Source organism: Amblyraja radiata, chromosome 33 (genome assembly GCF_010909765.2).
Source record: "Amblyraja radiata isolate CabotCenter1 chromosome 33, sAmbRad1.1.pri, whole genome shotgun sequence".
Lineage (NCBI taxonomy): Eukaryota > Metazoa > Chordata > Chondrichthyes > Rajiformes > Rajidae > Amblyraja > Amblyraja radiata.
The window spans coordinates 13,310,487-13,322,788 of record NC_045988.1 but is presented as its reverse complement, the minus strand read 5'-3'; the positions used below and the strand labels follow the sequence as shown (position 1 = coordinate 13,322,788).

The window sequence follows — 12,302 nt, the reverse complement described above, 5'->3', positions numbered from 1 at the left end:
ACGATGAGAAGGCCTACTGGGAGGAGGTGGCTGATCTAGCACTCTGGTGCCAGGAAAACAGCCTCCTCTTGAACATCAAAAAAACGAAGGAGCTGATCGTGGACTTTAGGAGGGCACATCATCCGAGGATGTTCACACCATTGAGGATAAATGGGGATCCTGTGGATAGGGTGAGCTGTTTTAAATATCTGGGAGTCCACATCTCTGAGGATATGACATGGACATCACACGCCACAGCACTCGTGAGTAAGGCAAGGGGGCGCCTTTACCACCTCAGGCAATTGAGGAAATTCAGAGTGTCTCCGAGGATCCTCCAGTGCTTCTACGCAGCGGTTGAGGAAAGCATCTTGTCCGGAAATATTACCATCTGGTTTGGGAATTGCTCTGCCCAGGACAAGAAGGCTCTGCAGAGAGTAGTGCATTCAGCCGAACGCACTATGGGAACTTCACTCACCCCCCTGCAGGAACTATACATCAGGAGGTGCAACTCCAGAGCCAATAAAATCATGGGAGACCCCTTCCACCCATGCAACGGACTGTTCCAGCTGCTACGGTCAGGCAAACGCCTCCGTTGCCATGCTGTGAGAACGGAGAGGTTGAGAAGGAGTTTCTTCCCAGAGGCCATTCGGACTGTGAACTCCTATTTCTCCAGGGACTAACTTTACTGAACTTTTTCCTTACAATATTTAATATGTAAAAGAATATGTGTGTGTTTATGATTGTGTTTATAGTTTGTTTGGTTGTTTGTTTGTTTGTCTTTTTGCACAAAGTCCGCGAGCATTGCCACTTTTCATTTCACTGCACATCTCGTATGTGTATGTGACGAATAAACTTGACTTGACTTATCATTGAATCTGCATTCACTGCTCATTCATGTACAGCAATCAAACCATCATATGTGTTCAAAAGGGAACTGCAGATGCTGGAATATCGAAGGTACACAAAATTGCTGGGGAAACTCAGCGGGTGCAGCAGCATCTATGGAGCGAAGGAAATAGGCGACGTTTCGGGCCGAAACCCTTCTTCAGACTCAAGTCTGACGCCATGGTCTGAAGAAGGGTTTCGGCCCGAAACGTCGTCTATTTCCTTCGCTCCATAGATGCTGCTGCACCCGCTGAGTTTCCCCAGCAATTTTGTGTACAAACCATCATATGTATTCAGTCACCGTACCCAGCTTCAAACAGAATGGTTTTCTTCATTCCTCAGTTCATTCTACTCTCTCCTTCCTTAGAAGGCTTAGGAAGTTTGGCATGTCCCCTACAACTCTCATCAACTTCTACAGATGCACCCTGGAAAGCATTTTATCAGGATGCATCACAGCTTGGTTTAGGAACAGCTCCATCCAAGACAGCTAGACATTGCAGCAAATTGTGGACACAGCAAAGACCATCACACAAACCAATCTCCCTTCTATTGACTCCATTTTTACCTCACGCTGCCTTGGCAAGGCCAGCAAAATAATCAAGGATAGGTCACACCCTGGCCACTCCCTCTTCTTCCCTCATCCATCAGGCAAAAGGTATAGAAGTGTGAAAATGCACACCTCCAGATTCGGGGACAGTTTCTTCTCAGCTGTTACTTTCTACCTCTTTGATGACTCCCTTGATGAGACTTGCTGGGTTTTCCTTATACTAAATGTTATTCCCTTATCATGTATCTACAGTACACACTGTAAATGGATCGATTGTAATCATGTGTTGTCTTTCTGCTGGCTGGTTAGCATGTAACAAAAAAGCTTATCGCTGTACCTCGATACATATGACAATAAACTAAACTGAAACTGAAACTCATTTGCTAATTGACATCTTGCTATCCATCCTCAGGATAAATCGTAAAAGAAGACCAAAGCACTACCAGGAAGTCACCGGTGAACACCATTAGCAAGTTTGGAGTTTCTCTGTGCACACAGCAGCCCCAAGATTCCTGATGGTTACTTAAGGAAGTGAAGTTACTAAAAAGCTCAGAATTCCTTGTGGGAGAATTCGTCATCAATTTGTCCTTCCACATTTAATGAATTATGTACAGATCCCCAAATCTCTTTCTGCTGCACCCTTCCTCAGACTGATTATAGCAGGGGGAGAAATCTGGAAGAGAGATTGGGGCAGTCCAAATCCCAGCAAGTGATCCACTAAGCCTGGCCAGTGTTCCACTACTACGCCATGGAAAGGTGTTCTCCAGAGATGCTGCCCGACCCACTCCAGAACCTTATTTAGTTCATACTGTATAATCCGTCATGGTTCATTCCTTTAAAAGCAACACAAAGTGCTTGCATTGTGCAACAGAAATTGATTAATGCCGCAGTTGCAAATGATTCTCAATAACGAGGCAATTACGTCACAAATAAATTGAGTATGGAAATAGACAAGAGAAATACAGTTTGTTTAAAGTGCAGCCAATCAAAACTCAATATCTATGCAAGTCAATTGAAGCGACATTCATTCACTCAGGGTTGTCAACTCCCCTTCACTTGGCAGAAGTGCTATTTAGTTTTGTTTACTTTAATATTATAGAGCTACAGCATGGAAACAGGCCCTACAGCCCATCGAGCCTACGCCGATCTTCGATCATCCATCAACACTAGTTCTATCAAAGGTAGACACAAAATGCTGGAGTAACTCAGTGGGACAGCAGCTTCTCTGGAGAGAAGGAATGGATGACGTTTCAGGTCGATACCCTTCTTCAGACTGGCTGAAACATCACCCATGATGTTTGGACCCATTCCTTCTCTCCAGAGATACTGCCGTCCCGCTGAGTTACTCCAGTATTTTGTGTCTATCTTTGATTTAAACCAGCATCTGCAGTTAACATAGTCGTTCTACAGCCTATACATTAGGGGCAACTTTATAGAGGTCAATTAACCTACAAGTCTGCAAATCTTTGGGAAGTGGAAGGAAACCGGAGCACCCAAAGGAAACCCACACAATCATGGGTAGAACGTGCAAATTCCACAGACAGCACCCGAGGTCGGGATCGAACCCGGATCTCCGACTTTGTGAGGCAGCGCCTCTACCAGATGCGCCACTGTACTACCTATTGAAGATTGCAATCTCTTACCTCAAAACCAGAACCTATTATGTGCTGATATGGTAGTGCTATTTAGTCTCTTTCTGCTTTGGTCAAGAGTAAAGGAAGACACTACACAGTTAGGATATTCCCCAGTCAGTAGCAAAGCGCCTTGTGTGATGTAATGGCCTTGAGACTTAATCGAAGGATTTCTCCCTCACTATGAATGCTGTGAAAAAGAGCATGACATTGAACATGATGTTGCTACTTGCCAATCCCCCTGGGCACACAATCTGGGGCAGTTAGAATATGTGAAGAGAATGAACACTTCATTCAACATCAGCAAACTTAAAAAAAATAAGGAAGGTAAAATCCAAGGTTTGGAATTTTGAATTTTCATTATCTTCTATATTTAGTGCAATAAATATTAAAGACCCAAGAATTAGGGAGTTTTGTTTTTTCCCCCAATATCAAGCCAAAACAGACAAAGCAATTGATAGAACAGGAATGACTGGCTGACAAAGTGAGGAAGCACAAACAGAATTGAATAATTCACAGGTATCAGAGCGGTGATACGAATCTGCTAGACCCACAGAACAAACAAAACGCTGAAACAGCATTTCCATGTCAGCATGCAGCAATGTCATCGAGGCAATAAGCGATCTGATTGCAAAAATAATGAATAGATTTAGATCTGCTCTCACGCTTTCTTTAGGAATTTAGATTTCTTAAGATACCAGCCAAAAAGAATCGATAATTTGCTCAAAATAGAAGACAATAAAAATGCAAAATTTCCAACCTTGGATTGCACCTTCCTGATCGTTTGCCAGCTTTGCATGGAAGGACATGTTGATATCCGGTCATTGTTCATGTTATGAAGGAACATGCTTGCCTTCATTCACAAAGTTAATGGGGTAAACCTCAGAGAGGTATCCATTCTCTTCACAAAGGCTAATGACCTCAGATTGCGTGCCTACTGAGATCGATAAATAACATCCTGTTCGACTTCATTGCTTTTGGCATCTTTATCATCACATGCATTGTTCAAATACAGATTTTGATTCTCAGTTCACCAATAAACATAATTTGTACGAGTGCCAAAGACAATTCCTGAATGATTCCTGAATGGCTGTAACAGGCATCAAACTGCAACTTCATTTAAATCTAGAATGATCTGATAGAGGAAAGTAGATTTTACTTTAGTTTAGTTTAGTTTAGAGATGTACGGCACGGAAACAGGCCCTTCAACCCATCGAGTCCACGCTGATCAGCGATCCCTGAACACAAGCACTATCACATTACGGACAATTTACAATCTTTACCAAAGCCAGTTAACCTACAAACCTGTACGTCTTTGGAATGTGGGAGGAAACTGGAGCACCTGGGGAAAACCCACACAGTCTCAGGGAGAAAGTACAAACTCCGTACAGACAGCACCCGTAGTCTGGATCGAACCCAGGACTCTAGCGCTATAAGGCAGTAAATCTATGGCTGCGGCACTGTGCCACCTGTTACTATTCAGAATTTCACTCCATTGGCAATTATTTTAAAGGAATGAGCTTCTGGAAAGACTGAAGCCTTTTTCACTTCATCATCAAGATGCCGCAATAGATTCAGGTTATTAAGGTTATTTTTATTGATTAATACAACAGCTGGTTGGACATCTGGAAAGAATTACAGGCTACAAGGTGAACATTAAAAAAGGATAATTAAATAATCCAGGAAACTGCGAGTTTGTCTTTTGGTGGACAGCCAACCAAGCTGGAAAGGCATATATATGTATATATATATATATATATATATATATATATATATATATATATATATATATATATATATATATATATATATATATATATATATATATATATATATATATGCATACTTCATCAGTCATGGAGCTGATGTTGGGATATTATATTGTAGCTGCATTCTTTGATTAGGCCACATTTGGAGCATTGTGTGTAGTTCTGGTCACAGCATCACAGGAAGGATGTGAAGGCTGTAGAGAGGGTGCAGAAGTGATTCACCAAAATATTAACTGGATGAGTAAGTATAAGTAGAGGTGGACAACCTTAGATTGTTTACTCTGGAACATCGACAGCTGAAAGATAAAACTACGAGAGGCACAGAATCTTTTTCACAGGGTTGAAATGCCAAACGCTAGAGGGCTTAGCTTTTAAGGTGAGAGGTGAAATGTTTAAGGTACAAATAGGAGGCAAGGTTTTTAAACAGAGAGTTGGAGGTGCCTAGAAGGGGCTGCCGGGGGAGGTGTTGGAAGCAGATGTGACAGCAATATTTAAGAAGCATTTAGGCAGACACATGAACAGGTTAGAAAATGGAGGAGTATAGACCATGTGCAGGTAGATATGCACTTTACATTGACATCATGGTCAGCACAAATGTCATGAGCTGAAGGGCCTGTTGCAGTGTTGTACTGTTCTATGTTTTATAATCTACTAAGAAAGCAATTAATCTAGCATTTTTACCTGATTAACTTTGTGAATCATGGAAAGCATTTTTATTCCTATCATCGTTCGACTGAGTTAGATGTCATGATGGGCTTACCTGGACTATGGAAGGTGAGGACATGTAATGAAGGGGTTTACACACATTACATTGGTGACATACATAGAGATAGTACAGGCACACGCTTATTGCCCGCGCTCCATTTAGTTTCTGAGGGGTTGCACAATCAGAGGGGAGGCTCAGCTCTCATTGGTCCCTGTATTTGCAGCGGAGCTGTGAAAATTTGGCGATTTTGACTATAAAACATTATTGGATTCATATAGAAATGACATTAATAACACAGATCAGTGGAAAAATCTTTATATTTATTTTATTTTATTATTATTTTTCTTTACTTTTCTTAACAGCTATTTTCATTGGGAGTATGACAGGTGAGGCTCTGCCTCCCCTGACCGCACGTCTCTGGAGCGCTCTGCTGTAAACTTAAGAACTTGATAGTCCTGTTCTCATCCCATGTTCTTTAACAGCTGCATTTCTTCTTTTAAAATTAACAGTTTTATACCACGTGCTTCTGAACATGAGGGTCAACAGAAATGACAAACAGGACATTTTGCTACTTGATAGGTTGTATGTTCTCTTGGGTTACCTTAGTGAGAAATAGCAAATGCCCTGTGGCTTTGCTTGTGATGAACTGAAGGGCATTCAGTTTTATTAAGGCAGGAACAAATCTTTAGAGAAAAGAAACCCAATTACTGCTGTAATACCTTCACGTTTTGCTTGAATATTCCTTTGTCCTCTAACCGTAATTCACCTGAAATAATATATTTTTAACTCCATGCGTGTCCCGCATTTTAATTATTTTTGTGACACTGCAGTCCGAAATTTTATATGAACTATAATTTTACCAGCCATATTCTGTTTCGTGATGAATCCTCGATGAGGGCAACACAGCAGGGAAATAGGCCCTTTGACCTAACTTTTCCTTGTTGACCAGGTTGCTTAACCGAGTTAGTCCGATATGCCTACTCCTGACCCATATTCTCCAAGCCTTTCCTACACAAGTATTTAATGTTTTTTTAAACATTGTAATTGTATCAACCTCAACTGTCCTACTCGCTGTTGCAGCACATTCTCACAGAACCCTTTTAAAACTTTCTCCTCTCATCTTAACTCTATGTGCTCTAGTTTTTAACTCTGGTACGCTAGGGAAAAGATTGTGGCATTCACCTTATCTGTATCCTTCCTGATTTTGTATACCTCAATAAGGTCACCCCTCAACCTCTGTCCCTCCAAGGAAAAGAGACCCAGCCTATCCAGCCTCTCTGTGTAGCTCAAACCCTATATTCTTGTAAATCTGGTAACATCCTTGTACATCTTTTAAAAACCTTTTCACTTTAATTACTTCCTTCCAAAACACAATGGGCTTGAGATTTCTGGTGTTTCTCAATTTCCATATCTAAAACTTGCACCCATTGCATTATACTGTGATTAATTATTTGCCCATTTTCTCTGGGGATTTTGCAAACATAGAAACATGAAAAACATAGAAAAATAGATGAAGGAGTAGGCCATTCGGCCCTTCGAGCCAGCAACGCCATTGAATATGATCATGGCTGATCATTTAAAATCAGTACCCCGCTCCTGCTTTTTCCCCATATCCCTTGATTCCTTTAGCCCGAAGTGCTACATAAGACTTCACAAGACTTATAGCAACAGTGTTTGATATTAATTTGACTGTGTGTGTCAGAGTCTAGAGTATAAATGATATCAAGAGAAGCAGTGGTGTCAGTTAATTAAAAAAATAATTGACATGCAGGCTAATATCTTACTTTGCAACTAGTTTATAACTATGGAAATACATGACACTTTTTAATGTAAGATTAAATGGGTACAACTATAAATGTTTTAAGACTGTACTACTTTAGAGATTATATCACGTGACAGACTGTTGTAACAATGTTCATTGTGGAATATTGCAGAATCAGTCTGTGGTAAAAAATATAGTGAGAAATGTTATCTAGCTTTTCTAATCTTAACTAAGTTGTTTTTAAACTAAACTTTTCTTTCATTTCATAAAGTTATTATTGGTATTTTGAGTTAATCTTTACTCTCGGATCTGAATTGAATTGAATTGAATTGAATTGAATTGAATCCTTTATTTGTCATTCAGACCTTTCGGTCTGAACGAAATGTCGTTGCCTGCAGCCATACATGTAATAATAAACAACACACAATAAACACAAATTAACATCCACCACAGTGAGTTCACCAAGCACCTCCTCACTGTGATGGAGGCAAAAGTCTTAGGGTTACTGTCTCTTCCCTCCTCTTCTCCCTCTGCGTTGAGGCGATACCCCACCGGGCGATGGTAAGTCAATCCCGCGGTTCAAGCTCCGCGGCCCGGGGTGGTCGAAGCTGCCGCCCTCCAGTCCAGCGGACGTAGTTGTTGCCACGGGAGCTCCGGAAAACAGGCACCAGCCTGTGACCTGCGAGCTCCCGAGGATGTCGTCCACTGGCCTGTGGCTGAGCCCCGGATTCAGGTCGCCGCCGCCAGAACGCCGCCTCAGCCACCGGAACACCGTCTCCGCTCTGCACCGGGCCGCCCACACGGAAGCGTCTCGGACCCGCACCGGGCCGCCCCCACGGGAGCGCCTTCCAGCCGGGAGCCGGGCCGCCCCCACGGGAGCGCCTTCCAGCCGGGAGCCGGGCCGCCCACACGGGAGCGCCTTCCAGCCGGGAGCCGGGCCGCCCACACAGGAGTGTATCAGCCCCGCGCCGTCCACCCTCACCGGAGCGCCGAGTCGTGCCGCTGCCCGAACGTCGCCGCAGCTCGAAGACGGCCAGCCTCGCGTTGGTAAGTCCTGGCTGGCTCTACCTCCGGAGCCTCGAGGTCGGTCGCAGGTTGGAGGCCGCCAGCTCCGCCATTAGGCCTCAGCTCAGACGGGGGAAGAGAAGGGGGATACGACAAGAAAGTTGCATTCCCCCGAAGGCAGAAACAGAAAGCCCTGTTTCACCCACCCCCCCCCCACACACACACACATAACACAACCTAATAACCAAAAGTTTAACTGAACAAGACAAAAAAAACCCAACACAAAAAAAGTAAAAACAGACAGACTGCAGGCGAGCCGCAGCCGTTTCACAGCGCCGCCACTTCCGGAGATTCCAATTAATCTTGGAGGATGACACGAGACACGTCATATATTGGCTCTAGCATGATGCACTTCCGAGGACTTTGCAAGCAGATTCCAAAATTTGACTTTTATTCTACATATGTCATAATCTAATTGTGACACAGAGATTTAGATTGAATAGTGGATGTTCTCTTACATGATCTTGAAAAGAATAACATGAGTTTACAACGATACAAACTGGTTTCTCTGAATGAAGGATGACTTGTTTTACATAATGTAGTGCAACTGGACCCATTAATATAAATGAATGAAATACAAAGTGCAATATATGGAACTTCCTCAAGATTATGATCTGATTGAGTGCAATAAATTGTAGAAGGTGGGAGTCTTATTCCTGTTGCTACAGAAATGTCAGTGAGGAAGGAAATTCTGACAAGCCTCTGGAGCAATAGGATGATAAAGGTGCGTTTAAATTTTAAATTAAATAAAATTGTTACTGAAATGGAAGAGGGAAAGCAATTTCATAAATTTGAATGAGCACCTGCAGAAAGTGGGAGTGGGAGGAAAACTTAGTTGCAGGGGAAAATTTGGAAGAAAGATTTGCCAATCCAATAATGCAAAATAAAAAGTGTATTAATGTTGTGAGGAGAAGTAAACCTAGCTAAAGGAACGTTAAAAATGTAGGGAAAAATGGAGCTCCTGGTTTCTCAAACTGAAAAGAATGGTTTGATATTCTTGGGCGGCACAGTAACTTTCAAAATAGTTATGGGATAGTAATGATGGCAGATTTCAGTAATGGTGGTTTCTCAGGGAGTGTGTTCCACAAAGCAGCAAGGATTAAGTGGTGGCTAGGGTAATGAGCCTACTAGTCAACAGTGATTATACATGGAGATAGAGATGTACAGTACCTTCCAACTTAGAATATTACTTTGTTACTTTGCTCATTGCATATTTGCTGAATAAAATCTAAATCTTTATCATTTTATGCAGCTTGAGGGGTGAATCAAAACCAAGTACCATCAAATTAGTGGCTCGTTCATCATTGTGACTACAGGGACTGTTCGAATTAATTACAGTCACGGAGTTGAAACTTTCATCCCATTTGTCAGAAACGGATTTAAACAGAAAGAGACTGATGTCACTCCCACCTTGAGGTAAATGCTATAGAGAGTAAAGGGCCTGTCCCACTTGCATGCGATTGCGTGGGTTTGTCGCGACCAACCGGAAGCGGAGGTCACGCGAAGTTCGCACTAAGTTTGCGCGTGACGTCATTTACGTCATGCTTAAAAAATCAGCTGGGCAGGAGGCGGGCCGACTGAATTTGGGCGTCGCACGACGTCGGGCGGTGACATCATCACGCAACGCCACGTGCTAGGCGTACGCCGTCAAGATGCTGCGTACACCATCAAGATGCTGCGTATGATATCAAGACGCTGCGTACGACCGCAATGTGCCTGCGTGAGTAAGCGGGCCGACAGGCCGTTGGCGCACGAAGATTTTGGTCACTGCAGGAATTTCGGAGCCCCGTGCGATGTCGGGACCAGCCCCGCACAACTCCATACCCCTCCGCGCTTCTAAATGGGACCGGCCCCGCGCGGCCATACGGTGCCCGTACGCCTCAAGCGACCACGAGGTCGCGTAATGTGCGAGCCAAGGTCATGTAAGTGGGACAGGCCCTTTAGCCTCACTTCTAGGAACTGAGCACGTAGTGTAAAATGCAGGATTGTCAGAGACGCTATCTTTCTGTAGAGATTTAAAACCAAACAGTTTGCATATTCTGTAAAAGACAAACAGAGAGCAGTGCTGAACAACTATCTACCTCTTTGGGCACCCACAGACTATCCTTGATCGGACTCTGCTGGCTTTACCTTGCACTAAACATGTATCATGTATCTATGCACTGTAAATGGCTCGATTGTAACCATGTATTGCCTTTCTGCTGACAGGATAGCATGCAACAGAAGCTTTTCACTGTACCTTGATACACTTGACAATAAACAAAACTAAACGGAAAAAAGATTGCATAGAACTAATCAATAACAGAAGGGATGCTTTCCTGGTGTCTAGATCTAACCTTTAATCAAAATCAGGAAAGGAAATTAACTGGTCCTTAATCTAGTTGCTGTTTGATTGACTACAAAATATATATTTATTTGTCACATTGTAGTTGTACAATCCTTGAAAACTATTTCATTGCTGCATCCTTATTAGAGAAGATGTTAAGAAGTTGTAATATGTTGTAGGTTATGTATTAATCATGCTTTAATTCAGGAGGCAATGTCTTCTCTATCATTTACCTCCTTTTTCATATGAATGGCTTCTTCATTCCTGACACAATCTTAGGTGCCTTTCATGCTGGATCCCCAATTTAATTTTAATTACAAACAAAATGTTATAAACTCTTTTCCTAAAGGAGGCTGTTTTATTTTCCATTTTGACTTTTGATAGCATGTTTCAACTTTCTATGAAGTAAAAGTTTATTGCCTCAAAATCTGGAGAGACTTGTCGGCCATAGCTTGTAACTGAGACAGGGCATAAAAATCATTACATTAACATTAATGGTGCATGTGGGATCTTGCTGTGTACAACTGACTACCTTGTTTGCCTGTGGCATGACAATGGCTGTATTTCAAAAATAAAAATACTCAACTGATGTTCGGAACATGAGGAACACCACACAATTCATAGTTCTTTTTCCCATTCTCAAAGCCTCTCTCCATCACACTTCTCTGTTCAAGCAGTACTACCACACACCACTCATTTCAATTTTATATTGCATTCCTTCTCAGCTTAAATGACAACAACATATGTTCAATGGGTCAGGTAAGATTAAAGATCCGTGTTGGATTGCTGGTGTGGATTAGGTGCCTTGAAGGGGTAGGAAAGAACTGCAGATGCTGGTTTAAATCGAAGGTAGACACAAAATGCTGGAGTAACTTAGCAGGTCAGGCAGCATCTCTGGAGATACTTGGAATGACCTGTTTCAGTGCTGTACTGCTCTATGATTTCATGACCGCGTCTTTTCATTTGAACTGTTATTTTTCTCTTGTAAGAACTTATAACTGAGAGACAACTAATGAAATCAAGAAAGTTACAGTTGAAAATTAGGAATACATTTTAAAGGACTGTTAAAAACTGTCAATTTGAAAAGTCTGAACATCCCCTGAAAACAGCATATCTCTCTCTGACACACACACACACACACACACACACACACACACACACACACACACACACACACACACACACACACACACACACACACACACACACACACACACACACACACACACACACACACACACACACACACACACACACACACACACACACACACACACACACACACACACACACACACACACACACACAAATGATATATAACATCAGCAATTACTTATAGCTCAGTATTGACAATACACCAGTATCTGTTCTAAGATGACAAAGTAGGATGCAAACCAAACACTTTGAATGATTTTGCCTCTTCACAGTCCACATCTATCCATTAAGGGCTGGGAGCTCAATTCTATCGGTGTTCTTGGTAGTCAATGTTAATTGGGTTGCAGTGTTGATCACAGTGGGGCTGTTAATACAAACTAGCCTCTGATATCAGTTGTTGTCTAATATCTCTGTGCATGTCGGCACTTTGTGGCCCTATGTGCAGAATCTGGTAGAGAATGAATCAACTTCTGTTTG

General features: G+C 42.4%; 1 protein-coding gene across 1 annotated transcript in view; it reads right to left on the bottom strand.

Moving 5' to 3' along the window:
• igsf9b (immunoglobulin superfamily member 9B) overlaps positions 1-12,302 on the bottom strand; it is a 478,541-nt gene that overhangs the window by 145,265 nt on the left and 320,974 nt on the right. The gene's annotated exons all lie outside the window — the stretch shown is intronic.